The following is an 18,711-nucleotide window of genomic DNA, read 5'->3' as shown; positions in this document are numbered from 1 at the left end:
CAAAACCAAAACGCAAAGCTAATACAGACTAAAGATGTGTGGCGGGCACTTTTCGTGTTTTGTGTTTTGGTTTTGGTTCTAATTCCATTTTCGTGTTTTGGTTTTGGCTTGGTTTTGCTAAAACCTCCTTTTCGTGTTTTGGTTTTGGTTTTGGATCTGGATGATTTTTTGAAAAAAAACATAAAAACAGCTAAAATCACAGAATTTGGGGGTAATTTTGCTCCTACGGTATTATTAACCTCAATAACAATCATTTCCACTCTTTTCCAGTCTATTCTGAATCTTAACACCTCACAATATTGTTTTTAGGCCTAAAAGTTGCACCAAGGTGGCTGTATGACTAAGCTAAGCGACAGAAGTGTGCAGCACAAACACCTGGCCCATCTAGGAATAAAACTGCAGTTACAGACAAGATGGCAGATTTAAAAAAAGGCCCCAAACAGCACATGATGCAAAGAAGAAAAAGAGGTGCAATGAGGTAGCTGTATGACTAAGCTAGGCGACACAAGTGTGCGGCACAAACACCTGGCCCATCTAGGAGTGGCACTGCAGTGGCAAACTGGATGGCAGATTTAAAAAATAGGCCCCAAACAGCACATGATGCAAAGAAGAAAAAGAGGTGCAAGATGAAATTGTCCTTGGGCCCTCCCACCCACCCTTATGTTGTATAAACAGGACATGTAGACTTTAACAAATCCATCATTTCAGTGACAGGGTCTGCCACACGACTGTGGCTGAAATGACTAATTTGTTTGGGCCCCCACCAAAAAAGAGGCAATCAATCTCTCCTTGCACAAACTGGCACTAAGAAGGCAAGATGTCGACCTCATCATCATCCTCCGATTCCTCACCCCTTTCACCGTGTACATCCTCATCACTGAGTATTAATTTGTCCCCACTGGAATCCACCACCACAGGTCCCTGTGTACTTTCTGGAGACAATTGCTGGTAAAGGTCTTCCTGGAGGAATTTATAATTAATTTTGATGAACATCATCTTCTCCACATAAAGTGGAAGTAACCTCCTACGCTGATCGCTGACAGGGTTACTGGCTGCACTAAACACTCTTTCGGAGTGCACAATGGAGGGGGGGGGGGGCAACTTCGGTAAAATAAAGCCAGTTTGTGCAAGGACCTCCAAATTGCCTATTTTTCCTGCCAGTATACGTACGGACTGTCTGACATGTCTACTTGGATGCTGTCACTCATATAATCCTCCACCATTCTTTCAATGGTAACAGAATCATTTGTAGTGACAGTAAACATGTCAGTAATCGTTGGCAGGTCCTTCAGTCCGGACCAGATGTCAGCTTTCGCTCCAGACTTCCCTGCATCACCGCCAGCGGGTGGGCTAGGAAATGTTATCCTTTTCCTTGCAGCCCCAGTGGTGGGAAAAATTGAAGGAGGAGCTGTTGATGGGTCACGTTCCGCTTGATTTGACAATTCACTAACCAGCAGGTCTTTGCACCTCTGCACACTTGTGTCTGCTGGAAAGAGAGATACAACGTAGGCTTTAAACATAGGATCGAGCACAGTGGCCAAAATGTAGTGCTCTGATTTCAACAGATTGACCACCCTTGAATCCTGGCAAAGCAAATCAAGGGCTCCATCCACAAGTCCCACATACTTTGCGGAAATCGCTCCGTCTTAGCTCCTCCTTCAATTTCTCCATCTGCTTCTGCAAAAGCCTGATGAGGGGGATGACCTGACTCAAGCTGGCAGTGTCTGAACTGACTTCACGTGTGGCAAGGCCATACATCTACCCAGTGAGCTGTTACAGTCATATAGTCCTTAGTCTGCCCTGTTCCACTTGTCCACATGTCCGTGGTGAAGTGCACACTGGATACAACCGCATTTTGTAGGACACTGGTGAATCTTTTTCTGACGTCTGTGTACATTCTCGGTATCGCCTGCCTAGGGAAGTGGAACCTAGATGGGATTTGATAATGGGGACACACTATCTCCATCACATCTCTAAGTGCCACTAAACTAATGGTGGATACCGGATGCACCTCTAACACCAACATAGCTGTCAAGGCCTCAGTTATCTGCTTTGCAAAAGGATGACTGCTGTCATATTTAATCTTCCTCACAAAAGACTGTTGGACAGTCAATTGCTTACTGGAAGTAGTACAAGTGGTCTTCCGATTTCCCCTCTGGGATGATGATCGACTACCAGCAGCAACAACAGCAGCGGCAGCAACAGCAGGCGTACCACTCAAGGATCCTATGGAGGAATCCCAATTAGGAGAGGACTCCTCAGTCTTGACAATGATATGGCCTGCAGGACTACGAACGTTCCTGACTAAGGAGGAAGTTGACGTTGAGGGAGTTGGTGGTGTGGATTGCAGGAGCTTGGGTACAGGAGAAAGAAGGGATTTAGGTGTCAGTGGACTGCTTACGCTCTTACCCAAAGATTCACAACTTGACACTGACTTCTGATAAATGCGCATCAGATGACGTATAAGGGAGGATGTTCCTAGGTGGTTAACATCCTTACCCCTACTTATTACAGATTGACAGAGGCAACAGATGGCTTGACACCTGTTGTCCGGATTTGTGGAGAAATAATTCCACACCGAAGAGGTGGCTTTTTTGGTAGTTTGCCAAGGCATCACAATTGGCTTCTTTGTCCCATGGACAACAGGTGTCTTCCTCGGTGCCTGACTTAAACAAACCACATCACCATCAGAATACTCATCGTCAATTTCTCCTCAGCGCCAGCAACACCCATATCCTCATCCTGGTGTACTTCAACAGTGACATCTTCAATTTCAATATCAGGAATTGGACTGTGGGTACTCCTTCCAGCACTTGCAGGGGGCGTGCAAATGGTGGAAGGAGCCACCTTTTCCCGTCCAGTGTTGGGAAGGTCAGGCAGCGCAACCGCCGACACACTTGGACTCTCCTTGGGGATTTGTGATACCATCTCAGAGCGCACAGTTCTTTTCTGTGTTCTTTTCAGCTTAACTCTTTTAACTTTTCTAGCGGGAGGATGAGGGCTTCCATCGTCATGTGAAGCTGAACCACTAGCCATGAACATAGGCCAGGGCCTCAGCCGTTCCTTGCCACTCCGTGTCGTAAATGGCATATTGGCAAGTTTACGTTTCTCCTCAGACGATTTCATTTTCTTTTTTGGGTTCTTTTTACTGAACTTTGGCTTTTTGGATTTTACACGCCCATTGGGCATCGGCCTTGGCAGACGACGTTGATAGCATTTCATTGTCTATGTCATGGCTAGTGACAGCAGCTCAGCACTAGGAGGAAGTGGTTCTTCTTGATCTTTCCCTATTTTCTCCTCAAACTTTTTGTTCTCCATTATTTTTTGGGAGTTATATGAGGCAATGGGGGTAATTCCAAGTTGATCGCAGCAGGAAATTTTTTAGCAGTTGGGCAAAACCATGTGCACTGCAGGGGAGGCAGATATAACATGTGCAGAAAGAGTTAGATTTGGGTGGGTTATTTTATTTCTGTGCAGGGTAAATACTGGCTGCTTTATTTTTACACTGCAAATTAGATTGCAGATTGAACACACCACACACAAATTTAACTCTTTCTGCACATGTTAAATCTGCCTCCCCTGCAGTGCACAGGGTTTTGCCCAACTGCTAACAAAATTCCTGCTGCGATCAACTTGGAATTACCCCCAATATGCGGCACAGGAATGACTGGAATTACTGATGAGACAGGATACTAACACTGGTCTGATGCAGCACAACATGTTGTTGTTATAATTATTATACTGCAGAAGTGGACATATAGCAGCAGCGTATATCGTCACTGGAATTACTGATGACACAGTACACTACCACTGGTCTGATGCAGCACAACAGGTTGTTGTTATAATTATTATTATACTGCAGCAGTGGATATATAGCAGCAGCGTATATCGTCACTGGAATTACTGATGACAAAGCACACTACCACTGGTCTGATGCAGCACAACAGGTTGTTGTTATAATTGTTATACTGCAGCAGTGGACATACAGCAGCAGCGTATATCGTCACTGGAATTACTGATGACACAGGTCACTACCACTGGTCTGATGCAGCACAACAGATTGTTGTTATAATTGTTATACTGCAGCAGTGGACATATAGCAGCAGCGTATATCGTCACTGAAATTACTGATGAGACAGGACACCACCACTGGTCTGATGCAGCACAACAGGTTGTTGTTATAATTGTTATACTGCAGCAGTGGACATATAGCAGCAGCGTATATTGTCACTGGAATTACTGATGACACAGGACACTACCACTGGTCTGATGCAGCACAACAGGTTGTTGTTATAATTGTTATACTGCAGCAGTGGACATATAGCAGCAGCGTATATCGTCACTGGAATTACTGATGACACAGGACACTACCACTGGTCTGCACAACACAGCACCACTTTATACAGCTACACTGGATATATGGCAGCAGAGAACACCAACGCTGTGAATGGCTGGACTGATTCAGCACAATACACTGACTACACTGGACTGGTCTGCACAACACAGCACCACTTATACAGCTACACTGGATATTTGGCATAGAGAACACCAACACTTTGACTGGCAGGACTTGTGCAGCACAATACACTGGCTACACTGGACTGGTTTGCACAACACAGCACCACTTATACAGCTACACTGGATATATGGCAGCAGAGAACACCAACACTGTGACTGGCTGGACTGATGCAGCACAATACACTGAATGACTACACTGGACTGGTCTGCACAACACTTGCCACCCCACTTTCCTGCCCCAACACACAGAAACTGAACACTGAGGACCTGTCCTCTCTATACACTCTCCGAGACTGGAGTGAAAATGGTCGCGACACGCGGGTCCTTATATGGAATCCAAATCCCGTGAGAATCCGACAGCGGGATGATGACGTTTTGCCACGTTCAGGTTTCCGAGTCAGGCGGAAAAATCCGAGCCAGACTCGAATCCGGGCTCGGAAGGCAAAGTTCGTAAGGGTTCGGTTCTCTGAGAACCGAACCCGCTCATCTCTAATACAGACCAAAACATGGGGGTCAGCGCACATCTCTAGTAATAATAATGTTACTTGCATAGTGCTTTTCTCTAGCAGGACATAAAGTCACTTTACAGACATCAAAAACATGATTTATTGTATAAAGATTTAGAATTACAGCAAGTAGAAAACCACACAGGAATAATTAAAACAAAACTTAGAGAGCACAATAAGCATAACGCAGGCATTTTGGGCAATATATTCCCTTTTTTGGGGTGGATATTCCACCCACAAAAGGTACCAGGTGAGGCAGTCGTCTTGGGCGCACTAAGTAGAATTACCTTTGGTGGAACAGGTTATGCCTACTTGCCTAGAAGAGATAACACAAAATTGGTGGTTTCATCATCCTAATACTAGGAGTAGGGTCCCAACATGACTGTTGGGTCCATGTATTTTTCATCTCATCCATGAGCATTCCAGGTGAGTCCTCCAAGTTAGAAAAGCCATACAACTAACCAAGGCATATGCTGGACTGACAAATATGTTGTAATATGGTATACCCTGTATGAATAATACCAGGTGAGACAACCATGTCAAGTGCCCTAATTTGGTTACAATGTGCTATAAGCATTGCATGGAAAATGTCATAGCAAGAAAAGATAGTTCTTCATTTGCCACAAGATGGATTTTAGTGATACTACAAGAAATAACATAAATAATTCTGCATGCTTCATATTTTATACAAATGGAGCGCCAATGTAGAGTTGAATACAGCAATTACAAGTCAATCGCATTCTGGGCCATACAGACAGTGGTGTGGTCAATGTCACGCCCCTGGGCAAAACTGGGGGGATGGCACAGCTACCCAGAAGCACATGGGTCTAGCTTTAATAGGGACAAATGAGGCAGGTTATTGCAGCACAGTCAGCACAGCCACTGCACCATGCTGGTAATTAGCTCAATATGTAGATTTATGCATGTGAATTTTGGCATATTTTAATAGCAATAGTTAACGTTATTGTTCTCAATGTTAAATAAAAGAAAAAGAAAAATCCCTATGAATAAAATTACCAATCCACACGCTATGAATGATTAAAACTATATAATCAAAGATAGGACTAATTATCCACCCACCACTTTCCAAGGGGAGCCATGATGAGCCACAGTGCTGTTCAGCATGGTATGGCTAGCCCTGGAGGTGGGGGCATACATTTTGTGTTGCCTCAATTGCCCCAATTGTCCCAGGGAAGTCTAAATGTTGACCAAGGTGGTTTGGTGTAACATTAAATAAAACAGGGTGCCATGTGGTATGGGTTACTCTTATGTATAATAAGCAAAGTATACCATAGCTCATTGTCACCCTTAATAGGCAGTAAACAGGTCAGCCTATAGCGCTGGTGATGATTACTTATTTTGATGGTGAGGGGGATTTAAATATAAACATAATAAAATATATATATCTCAAACAAGTAAAGAAACATGTTTTGCACCAGGTTCTCTTGATGCATCAAATGATATGCCATCTAAGAGATGTACATTATATTGGTGTGCCGCCTCTAAATAAGCCTGATCACTAGGTGGCATGCAGCAAATGCAGATAACTTGTAGTTTGCGCTGATCTCCAGGTGCAGGTGGGCACAACTGCAAGTTATGTATAAATCAAAATTCTTATTTTCCTGGCATATACAGGAAAGCAAGTCAGAATTTTTTGTAGCCCAAAGTTATATTTATCTATAAAGAAAGCCTATCTCTATGGGTAATTTTAAATATGAGTATGTTGGTAAATTCTTATTTTACGAGCAAAAGGTGGGAGGACTGCGCACATGTACACTATGTTACGGGGAGTGCTGCTAATGTTTAACAAGTCGGTCCCTTCTTGTTATAACCAATAATGTCCAAATGTGTGTTTACACTGTGCTCAACCCCGATTTCTAGTTCTCAATGTATGTATATGTATATACCAATAATACACTGTTTAAATACGTTGCACAAATAACGTTTATTATATTGCAATGGAAGTTGTTAGTAACAAGGTTCTGAAACTCTGTTATACCAAATTGTCCAAATTGGGCATAATGAGCGTGATGTGCTGTGCTGAGTTTAATTAAGTACTATAATGATTGTCCAGGGGCACAGTTGCTCTTGGGGATATTGTTTGGAAACAAAAGGTGAAGATGTGATTGAACCCCTGGCGCACTATGTTACTAGATGCCTTTCTTATAATAAAATAATGGATGTACTGGTGATAGTACAACACTAACGATATTTATTAAAACGCAGTCCCCAGCTGGGGACTGCGTTTTAATAAATATCGTTAGTGTTGTACTATCACCAGTACATCCATTATTTTATTATAAGAAAGGCATCTAGTAACATAGTGCGCCAGGGGTTCAATCACATCTTCTCTTTGTTTGAATTCTATGTTTGGAGATTTGTGTTTATCTCCTTTGTTTTTGAACCTGGGCAGCATTTTATTACCTACTGCGCTCATTTGAAAGTACCACCATTTTTTCTATTGGAAACAAAAGGTGAAAGAAAAACATGATGACTGAAGGAAAAAAAAAAAGAAAATTGAAAAAAAGAAGAAGAAAAAAAGTCAGTTTGTTTAAAATCCAGACTGCGGCGTCCCGCTGGTCTGTATATGAATTAGTGCACTTATGGGATGTATGCCTTGTCAGATGCTTTAGACAGTTTTGGAGGATAAAATCAAAAAAGAGGGACTCCGGACTGGCCTTTCCCCCTGGCTCCCGTCACCAGAACTGTGACTGTGTTCAGTCACACGCCGGAGACCGGTCACTCAGCCTGGGTTCACTGCCTGTCTTGGGGGGGGGAGTGCACGCACAGCGATCGCTCTCAGAGCGGTTCGTTGCTGCACTCCCTCCACCTACAGAGACTCACCTTGATTCTCCTCCTCCGCTGCTAACCGCATCAGTGTCAGTCTTTCTCCTCGGTGTTTCTCTTCCGATCGTAGCCCGCAGTTACTTCCTGGTCTTCAGTCACGTGACCGGGTGCCGTCTCTGGTGTAGCTGGTGCTGCTTATTCGTGCCGCTGTTGTCAGTCGTATTGATGGAGTGCTCCAACACGTTTCGGCCCTTGGGGGTCTTCCTCTGGGAGAGAAGTGTAAATTCTTATTTTCATTTGTACTTAATTATGAAAAATGTTTGAATTTCACACTAATCAACAAACTTTTTTATCCAGTCACCATGAATTGAAATGTTTTAATGCACACTATAAATACTTATGTCTAAAGGGGGGTACACACGGAGAGATCCGTGTTTAAAATCTAAGCAATCTGACTAGATTGCTTAGATTTTAAGCACGGATCTGCCGTGTGTATGACCCCCAGCGATAGCAATGCACAGCCCCGCGCATCGCTATGCCGGTGCTAGATTGAGCCTGCATGCAGGCTCAATCTAGCGGGTCGCTCACTTCAGCGCTGTGTGAAGTGAGTGGCCCCCCGACCGCCCCCTTGCTCAGCACATCGCGCCGCGCTGAGCGGGGGGAGAGATGTGTGCTGAGCGGTCTGTGTTAAGATAGATCAGCACACATCTCCCCCGTCAGTAGCCCCCTTAACAGTTTGAAAATAAAAAAGCCTGTTTTATGGACAGACTATTGCCACACAAACTGGCATCAATAAAAACCTTCACACATGCAAACTGTACACGACTGAGCTTAAAGAATGGTCAAACATGGTAAAGCTATTGGCCCTCATTCCGAGTTGATCGGTCGCAAGGCGAATTTAGCAGAGTTACACACGCTAAGCCGCCGCCTACTGGGAGTGAATCTTAGCTTCTTAAAATTGCGACCGATGTATTCGCAATATTGCGATTACTAACTACTTAGCAGTTTCTGAGTAGCTCCAGACTTACTCTGCCTGTGCGATCAGTTCAGTGCTTGTCGTTCCTGGTTGACGTCACAAACACACCCAGCGTTCGCCCAGGCACTCCCACCGTTTCCCCGGCCACTCCTGCGTTTTTTCCGGAAACGGTAGCGTTTTCAGCCACACGCCCCTGAAACGCCGTGTTTCCGCCCAGTAGCACCCATTTCCTGTCAATCACATTACGATCGCCGGAGCGAAGAAAAAGCCGTGAGTAAAAATACTTTCTTCATAGTAAAGTTACTTGGCGCAGTCGCAGTGCGAACATTGCGCATGCGTACTAAGCGGATTTTCACTGCGATGCGATGAAAAATACAGAGCGAACAACTCGGAATGAGGGCCATTGTTTCATTGTAGTCCTGGGGGGGATTTTACTAGTAACCCAACCGTTCTTGAGAAGTCTACAGCATGTAATAAAACAGCAGCTTCTATCCACAGAAATCCATGGTATTAGCATTTCCCTGTTAATTAGAAATGTTCGGTAAGTTCATTGATTTCTTGGAAGGTTATCTCTTTAATAAGAGAGTATATAGTTATGCAATGAGTAAAATCAATTGTAATAATAGCTATCTGGTTTACAAAAGCTCCCACAAGCGCAATAAAGTAGCAGCTGTCACCAAATTCACTGGGGTTAACGGATTTTTTGCAGCAGCAGAAGTAAAAGGTTTGAAAACATTGTTTCTTTTTTAACACAATGACCGTCTAGAACCTAATTGAATTGAAGTTTAAAGCATCTAAATTTACAGTATATGTGTTTTTCTACTGGTTATTTTTCTCTCTGTTTAACATAGAGAACATACAGTAGTGTATCAATGTGTTTCTATTTTTCAAATATGCGTCTACTACTCTTAAGTGAAATCTAGGGTGTCATCAGAGCTGGCCCTAACCAATATGATGCCCTAGGCAAGATTTTGTCCGGTGCCCCTATCACCACCGCTGGTTCCGCCTCCGACCTTGCACCTCTTTCCAAGCACCATCACCCCTCACCCATAGCAGTCCTTATTTTGGTATTTGTACCCCTATATTTTAAATAGGAACAGTTCGCACATTTGGCGCACAGCCCAAAAAGGGGTGTGTTTTTGCTGGCAAGGGGCATGGCCACACAATAGTAACCCCAATTCCATTTACGCCACACAGTACTGCAACTTTATTCACATTTGATCATGCGATAGTGTCCATAATTCATATTATATCCCACAGTAGTATCACTTTACCTTATAAACGTTACTCCTCACAGTAGAGCCCCTTATTCACATTACATCACACTGAATTGCTCCTTATTCCCATTACACCACACCCTATTGCTCTTTATTCACATTAGATGACACAGTAGTGCCCTTTCTATACGCAATGCCACATAGTAGAGCACCTTATACACATAATGCGACACATTAGTAATATATTTATACTCATAATACCACACAGTAATGCCCCTTACACATATGACACATTATTAATGTCCTTATAAACATAATGCGCATTACACATTATGACAACCTTTATTAATGCTGCACATTATTAATGCCCTTATACACATAATGACACACATAGTGCCCCATACACATTTGCTGCACATTATTAGTGCCCCTATACACATAATGACACACATACAGTAGTACCTGTTACACATATGCCGCACATTATTAATGCCCTTATGCACATAATGACACACATAGTGCCCCTTACACATATGTTGCACATTATTAATGCATTTTTACATGACACACACAATGCTCCTTACACATATTCCGAACACTACTGCATAACCAACCCACTCACATGCACACAGCACTCACACTGCCATGAACACTGTGACCTTGTTATGCACACCAGTGCCAGCAGGAAAGTACTGGTGTCAGAACTGTTATGCACTCCAGTGTCTGCAGGAATGTACTGGTGTTTGAACTGTTATGCAAAACAGATGGACTCACAGACAAACTGGGGGATATGACATAACGTACACAGAAGGTGATAGGGTAACAAAATACACACAAAGTGAACAGAGAAGCCCAGAGGCTAAGGAACTGGGTATCTCCCTTGTATTAGAACTGCTAAGATGGAAAAAGCAAGATGTTGTGTTTTAATACGTAGAGTACCCGAAATGCTGTTGCTAAGGGCAACAGCAAAACCCTAAAGGGTTACCAACGGGTGTGGCAGTAAACTCCTTGGTCAGAGATGGAATGATAGACACAAGGAGAATCTCCACAATCCAAATTCTCACTTGCAGTGCACAGGTTTTAGCTTACTGCCACTAAACTGACCCCTGACACCTAGCACAGTGAGACAGGATTAGACAGGCAAGTCTTAGAATACAGCCGCAAACTTGCTAAGTTCACAGGGTAGTAACAGAACCCCAGCAAGCTAAACGACTGACTCCAGTCTTACTGCTAGGTCTGGATTGGCAGAGTGTAATACCAAATTCCCAGGCCTATTTGCAGTAAGCAACAAACAAATACAAAGCTACACAGTACTGGCTAACGTTCATGAACTGACTAACCAACAAAGATTCAGCAGCATCTGCTTACCCTGAAAAGAGGCCTTATAAAGCAGGTGCTGTCCACGCCCCACTCAGACCTCACAGACTGTGAGCACAAAAACCAGCACCGGATCCCCTGCCGTGCACAGAGCCTATAACCACTGCACATCAAAAGACCCGAACCGGAGTATCAGCTGCGCTCAGGTTACTCCACTAGCACTTGTCTCCCGGTTGCCATGACGACGTGGCAGCACAGGGCAGGAGACCCTAACAGTACCCCCCCTCTGACGAGGGGTCAAAGAACCCCTACCACCGGGTTTATCGGGGAACTGCGAGAAGAAAGAGCGTATCAGTCTGGGGGCATGAAGATCACAACTGCGCACCCACGACCGCTCCTCCGGGCCATACCCCTTCCAGTGCACCAAAAATGACAGCCGACCCCGAACCACCTTGGAGTCAAGAATCCTTTCAACAACAAACTCCCTCTGGCCACGTATCAGAAGAGGGGAAGGTCTTCCACTGGTAGAAGGATTACTAATCGCCCGTTTTAAAAGGGAACAATGAAATGTTTTATTGATACCCAAAGAACGGGGCAGATCTAACTGAAATGCCACCGGATTGATAACCCTGGTGATCTTATAAGGGCCGATGAACCGGGGCCCTAACTTATGAGATGGCTGTCTCAACTTCAAATTCTTGGTAGACAACCAGACGAAGTCTCCTAATTTGAAGCTGCAGGGTCTTTTCCGCTTATCAAAAACCCTTTTGGTCACTAATGACACAGACACAAGGGCTTTCTTCACTTTCCGCCAAATACCTCTAAGGACCGAAACCACAGAGGAACCACCAGGCGTGGAGTCCACGGGGTCAAAAGAATTGGCCTTAGGATGATGCCCATACACACAAAGGAAGGGAGAGATCCCTGTAGCAGAGTGAGCCGCGTTGTTATAGGCAAACTCCGCCATGGACAGATGAGCAACCCAGTCAGTCTGACACTTGGAGACATAACACCTGAGGAACTGCTCCAAGGACTGGTTCACCCTTTCAGTCTGCCCATTAGACTGCGGATGGTAGCCTGACGACAAGCTGACAGAAATCTGGAGATCGGAACAAAATGCCCTCCAGAATTTGGCCACAAACTGGGATCCGCGGTCAGAGACCACATCAAGTGGCAACCCGTGGAGACGCACAACATGCAGCATAAATAATTCAGACAGGCGTCTGGCTGATGGCAGCCCAACCAGTGGAACGAAGTGCGCCATCTTCGAAAACCTGTCAACGACAACCCAGATGGCTGTCATCCCCGAGGATTTGGGCAAGTCCACCACAAAATCCATTGAAATGTGGGTCCATGGCTTAGATGGGATAGAGAGTGGATGTAATGGGCCAACAGGAACCCCTCTAGGAGTCTTATTTCGGGCACAGATGTCACATGCCCGAACCCACTGATCCACATCCTTAGCCACCGAGGGCCACCACACCGCCCTAGATAGCAACTCCCGAGTTCTGGCAATACCCGGGTGACCTGCCGACTTCTTGGCATGGAATTCCAGGAACACTCGCTGTCTTAACCTAGGAGGCACAAACAAAAGACCTACCAGAAGGTCTGGAGGAGCCTGCTCCTGTGCTCTAAGGACTAATGATAAGAGGTCCTGGGTAATGCCCACTTTAATACATGATGGGGAAACAATGGGCAACGGCTCCTCGGTGGTCTCCTGGATTGGAGCAAAACTCCGCGAGAGCGCATCAGCCTTGATGTTTTTTGACCCAGGGCGATATGTTATCAAAAAATTAAAGCGAGCAAAAAACAAAGCCCATCGTGCCTGCCTGGCATTGAGACGCTTCGCTGACTCTAAATATGCCAGATTCTTATGGTCAGTGAGAATTGAGACCACAAACTTAGCCCCCTCAAGCCAGTGTCTCCACTCCTCGAGTGCATCCTTAATAGCCAACAATTCCCGGTTACCCACGTCATAATTCATCTCGGCAGGCGAAAATTTACGGGAAAAGTAAGCACAGGGATGAAGGCGATTATCAGACACTCCCATCTGAGAAAGCACTGCCCCAATACCCATCTCAGAGGCATCCACCTCCACCACAAAAGGACGCTCTGGATCTGGGTGTCGCAGCACCTTGGCCGAAACAAATGCCCTTTTGAGATGGGCAAAAGCCGCTTTAGCCTCACAAGACCAGTGAGCAACATCCGCCCCTTTCTTAGTGAGTGCCACCAAGGGCGCCACTATAGACGAAAATCCAGCGATAAATCGTCTATAAAAATACGCAAAGCCCAGGAAACGCTGAAGCGCCTTCAAACTAGTGGGCTGCACCCAATCCAGGACTGCCTGTACCTTGGAACCCTCCATTTGGAAACCTTCTGGGGAGATAATATATCCTAGAAATGCGATTTGCTGAACTTCAAATTCGCACTTCTCCAGCTTTGCCCCAAGCCGGTGGTCTCTGAGTTTCTGGAGGACTAAGCGTACATGCTTCCGATGTTCCTCCAGGGAATGGGAGAAGATTAGGATGTCATCTAAGTATACAACTAAGAATCTATCCAAATATTCCCTGAGCACATCATTCATGAAATCCTGGAAGACTGCCGGGGCATTACAGAGCCCAAAAGGCATCACCAAATATTCATAATGCCCTGAGTGGGTATTAAAGGCAGTCTTCCATTCATCCCCCTCTCTTATTCGGATTAGATTGTACGCACCGCGTAGGTCAATCTCAGAAAAAATGGTGGCAGTACGAAGCTGGTCAAACAAGACCGAAATGAGAGGCAGTGGGTATGAGTTTTTAATCGTGATACGGTTCAATTCCCTGAAGTCGATGCAGGGTCGCAACGAACCGTCCTTTTTACCCACGAAGAAGAACCCCGACCCAACTGGAGACTGTGAAGGTCTGATAAATCCCTTAGCCAAGTTCTCCTGAATGTACTCTGCCATAGCCTGAGTCTCAGGACGTGACAGGGAGTACAACCTGCTCTTGGGAAGCTTAGCATTTGGCAACAAATCAATGGCACAGTCATAGGGGCGATGGGGAGGTAGTACCTCTGCAACTTTTTTGGAGAACACGTCCGCAAAATCTGCATAACACCCTGGCAATCCTGGCAAACTTAGCTGCGAGAGCCTGACTGGAAGGCTCAAGCAACTCCTGAAACAATCAGTACCCCAACTAAGAATCTCCCCAGAGACCCAGTCAAATTGAGGATTGTGGGCCCTTAACCAGGGTAACCCCAACACCAATGGGGCAAAAGTACAGACAGTCACATAAAAGGACAATTTTTCAGAGTGTGTGGCTCCAATAAACAAAGAAATCTGGCTAGTGCAAGAGGTAATTTTACCTTGGAATAATGGTTCCCCGTTTAACCCACAAATCTCAATTTCCGATGCCAAGGGTACTAAGGGAACAGAGTGTTTCAGGGCGAATTGGCGGTCCATAAAAACCCCGTCGGCCCCACTGTCCACAAAGGCCTCAGTCTTGACAGTTTGACCGAGGATCTTCAAGGTCACCGGAATGATAAAAGTCTTCTTGGGAAATTCTGACTTCTGGCCTGACAGGATATTTCCCATCACCCTCAGGCCCTGAAGTTTTCCGGCTTTTCTGGGCATGATACTACCACATGACCTTTATTCCCACAGTACAAACACAACCCCTGCTGTCTCCTCCGCGTCTTCTCACGCGAGGAGAGGCGGGTAGCCCCAATCTGCATAGGCTCCTCAGAAAATTCCTCAGAGTCTGAGGTTCCCTTGGGAAGGAAGGAAATCTCAGTCTCCCTTTCAAGCCTACGCTCTCTCAGCCGTCTATCCACCCGGATGGATAACTGCATGAGCTGATCCAAGCTATCAGGCAAGGGATATTGTACCAGTTGGTCCTTTATCTGGTTAGAAAGACCTCTTCGGTACTGGTGTCTCAGGGCTGGGTCATTCCACTGGGTATCATGGGCCAACCTCCGAAACTCCGTACAGTAAACCTCAACTGGCCTGCGCCCTTGCTTAAGGATCGAAATCTGAGCCTCGGCTGAGGCCGTCTTGTCAGGGTCATCATACAACATGCCCAGTGCCGTAAAAAAAGCATCAACACTTTTAAGCGACGGACAGTCAGGCTGCAACCCATATGCCCAGACCTGTGGGTCTCCTTGTAGCAAGGAAATCACTATGCCCACCCGCTGAATCTCCGACCCAGAAGACTGAGGCCTAAGCCGGAAGTATAGCTTGCAGCTCTCCTTGAAACAAAAGAACTGCGAGCGATCTCCAGAAAAACGATCCGGGAGATTTACTTTCGGCTCCTTAACCCCTGCAGGTGCTGCTGCTGCGGGAGCTCCGCCAGCAGCCTGGGAGGTGTGCATTTTAATGGACAAATCATTAAATTGTCGAGTCAGGACCTGCACCTGATCGACCACCTGTTGCAACGTATTTTGAGGGGTATGCTCCATATTCCCACAAAATTTCAACAGGAGTATTTGGCTGCTGAATATGTTATGCACACCAGTGCCAGCAGGAAAGTACTGGTGTCAGAACTGTTATGCACTCCAGTGTCTGCAGGAATGTACTGGTGTTTGAACTGTTATGCAAAACAGATGGACTCACAGACAAACTGGGGGATATGACATAACGTACACAGAAGGTGATAGGGTAACAAAATACACACAAAGTGAACAGAGAAGCCCAGAGGCTAAGGAACTGGGTATCTCCCTTGTATTAGAACTGCTAAGATGGAAAAAGCAAGATGTTGTGTTTTAATACGTAGAGTACCCGAAATGCTGTTGCTAAGGGCAACAGCAAAACCCTAAAGGGTTACCAACGGGTGTGGCAGTAAACTCCTTGGTCAGAGATGGAATGATAGACACAAGGAGAATCTCCACAATCCAAATTCTCACTTGCAGCGCACAGGTTTTAGCTTACTGCCACTAAACTGACCCCTGACACCTAGCACAGTGAGACAGGATTAGACAGGCAAGTCTTAGAATACAGCCGCAAACTTGCTAAGTTCACAGGGTAGTAACAGAACCCCAGCAAGCTAAACGACTGACTCCAGTCTTACTGCTAGGTCTGGATTGGCAGAGTGTAATACCAAATTCCCAGGCCTATTTGCAGTAAGCAACAAACAAATACAAAGCTACACAGTACTGGCTAACGTTCATGAACTGACTAACCAACAAAGATTCAGCAGCATCTGCTTACCCTGAAAAGAGGCCTTATAAAGCAGGTGCTGTCCACGCCCCACTCAGACCTCACAGACTGTGAGCACAAAAACCAGCACCGGATCCCCTGCCGTGCACAGAGCCTACAACCACTGCACAGCAAAAGACCCGAACCGGAGTATCAGCTGCGCTCAGGTTACTCCACTAGCACTTGTCTCCCGGTTGCCATGACGACGTGGCAGCACAGGGCAGGAGACCCTAACAGACCTCTGCTTGGATACAGATGTGTCCTCATAAATCTTGCCTCAATGCTAACGTCGGGCACCTTTTTTTATGAAAATGCATCTTATTTGCATTGCTATGTGGCTAGGATACACAAGCAGCTTCCGCTGATTAAAATGATATGCAGCATGCCTATATACTGTGTGAGACTGTGGCTGTATCTGCATATGAAATGCTACACTCAGAATATAGGCATGCCGCATATCACTTTAATCAGCAGAAGCTGATGATGCCCCTAGGCATATCAAATGCCCTAGGCAATTGCCTAGTTTGCCTATGCCTATGGCCGGCTCTGGGTGTCATAATACTGGCTTAACTTTTATAATATGGCCAGTCTTCTCTTAAAAAAGCACAAATTGCCTGCACTAAGGAGAGGCAGCCATTTTGCAGGGTTAGTAATAACTCTCAGGCATTTGTATTTATTTATAAGCTGTAGACTCTTAAAGCCACACTCTGGTCAGCCTCTGTCTGACTTTTATATAAACAATACCCATTGCTAATAATAATAATAATAATAATGATGATAATAATAATAATAATAATAATAATAATAATAATAATTAGAGAACCATTAGATTATAATATTCCTCTAACTCACACATCAAAAGAAAATACAGTACCCGAAAACATATGAAAATGAGTGCCTTCTTCCAGTGGGTTCCTTGGGGTACCTTTGCACAATACTCCTATACAGACAAAGAACCAGGTGGCATTCCACTGACTTTTCAAAACGGTAGTGATGTATTCAAAAAAGTGCTATTACACTAAGTTATGGCATAATGGTAGCGTAGTGGGTATACAGACGTTTCTACACCATTGCTGTGTTTTCCTCAAGGTGCTATGCTTTCGCAGACACAGTGTTTGAACTAGAGATGAGCGCCGGAAATTTTTCGGGTTTTGTGTTTTGGTTTTGGGTTCGGTTCCGCGGCCGTGTTTTGGGTTCGACCGCGTTTTGGCAAAACCTCACCGAATTTTTTTTGTCGGATTCGGGTGTGTTTTGGATTCGGGTGTTTTTTTCAAAAAACCCTAAAAAACAGCTTAAATCATAGAATTTGGGGGTAATTTTGATCCCAAAGTATTATTAACCTCAAAAAACATAATTTACACTCATTTTCAGCCTATTCTGAACACATCACACCTCACAATATTATTTTTAGTCCTAAAATTTGCACCGAGGTCGCTGTGTGAGTAAGATAAGCGACCCTAGTGGCCGACACAAACACCGGGCCCATCTAGGAGTGGCACTGCAGTGTCACGCAGGATGTCCCTTCCAAAAAACCCTCCCCAAACAGCACATGACGCAAAGAAAAAAAGAGGCGCAATGAGGTAGCTGACTGTGTGAGTAAGATTAGCGACCCTAGTGGCCGACACAAACACCGGGCACATCTAGGAGTGGCACTGCAGTGTCACGCAGGATGTCCCTTCCAAAAAACCCTCCCCAAACAGCACATGACGCAAAGAAAAAAAGAGGCGCAATGAGGTAGCTGTGTGAGTAAGATTAGCGACCCTAGTGGCCGACACAAACACCGGGCCCATCTAGGAGTGGCACTGCAGTGTCACGCAGGATGTCCCTTCCAAAAAACCCTCCCCAATCAGCACATGATGCAAAGAAAAAGAAAAGAAAAAAGAGGTGCAAGATGGAATTATCCTTGGGCCCTCCCACCCACCCTTATGTTGTATAAACAAAACAGGACATGCACACTTTAACCAACCCATCATTTCAGTGACAGGGTCTGCCACACGACTGTGACTGATATGACGGGTTGGTTTGGACCCCCCCCAAAAAAGAAGCAATTAATCTCTCCTTGCACAAACTGGCTCTACAGAGGCAAGATGTCCACCTCATCTTCACCCTCCGATATATCACCGTGTACATCCCCCTCCTCACAGATTATCAATTCGTCCCCACTGGAATCCACCATCTCAGCTCCCTGTGTACTTTGTGGAGGCAATTGCTGCTGGT

General features: G+C 45.3%; 1 long non-coding RNA gene across 2 annotated transcripts in view; it reads right to left on the bottom strand.

Moving 5' to 3' along the window:
* The window catches only part of LOC134935320 (uncharacterized), a 144,637-nt gene that overhangs the window by 111,813 nt on the left and 14,113 nt on the right, over positions 1–18,711 (bottom strand). For both annotated transcript variants that reach the window (XR_010180056.1, XR_010180055.1), the window contains exon 2: positions 7,869–8,077. This is a non-coding gene — a long non-coding RNA (uncharacterized LOC134935320). The remainder of the gene's footprint in view (positions 1–7,868; positions 8,078–18,711) is intronic.

The sequence above is a fragment of the Pseudophryne corroboree genome, chromosome 6, assembly GCF_028390025.1.
Source record: "Pseudophryne corroboree isolate aPseCor3 chromosome 6, aPseCor3.hap2, whole genome shotgun sequence".
Classification (NCBI taxonomy): domain Eukaryota; kingdom Metazoa; phylum Chordata; class Amphibia; order Anura; family Myobatrachidae; genus Pseudophryne; species Pseudophryne corroboree.
Note: the sequence above shows the minus strand (reverse complement) of the source record. Positions and strands in the feature narration are given on the sequence as shown.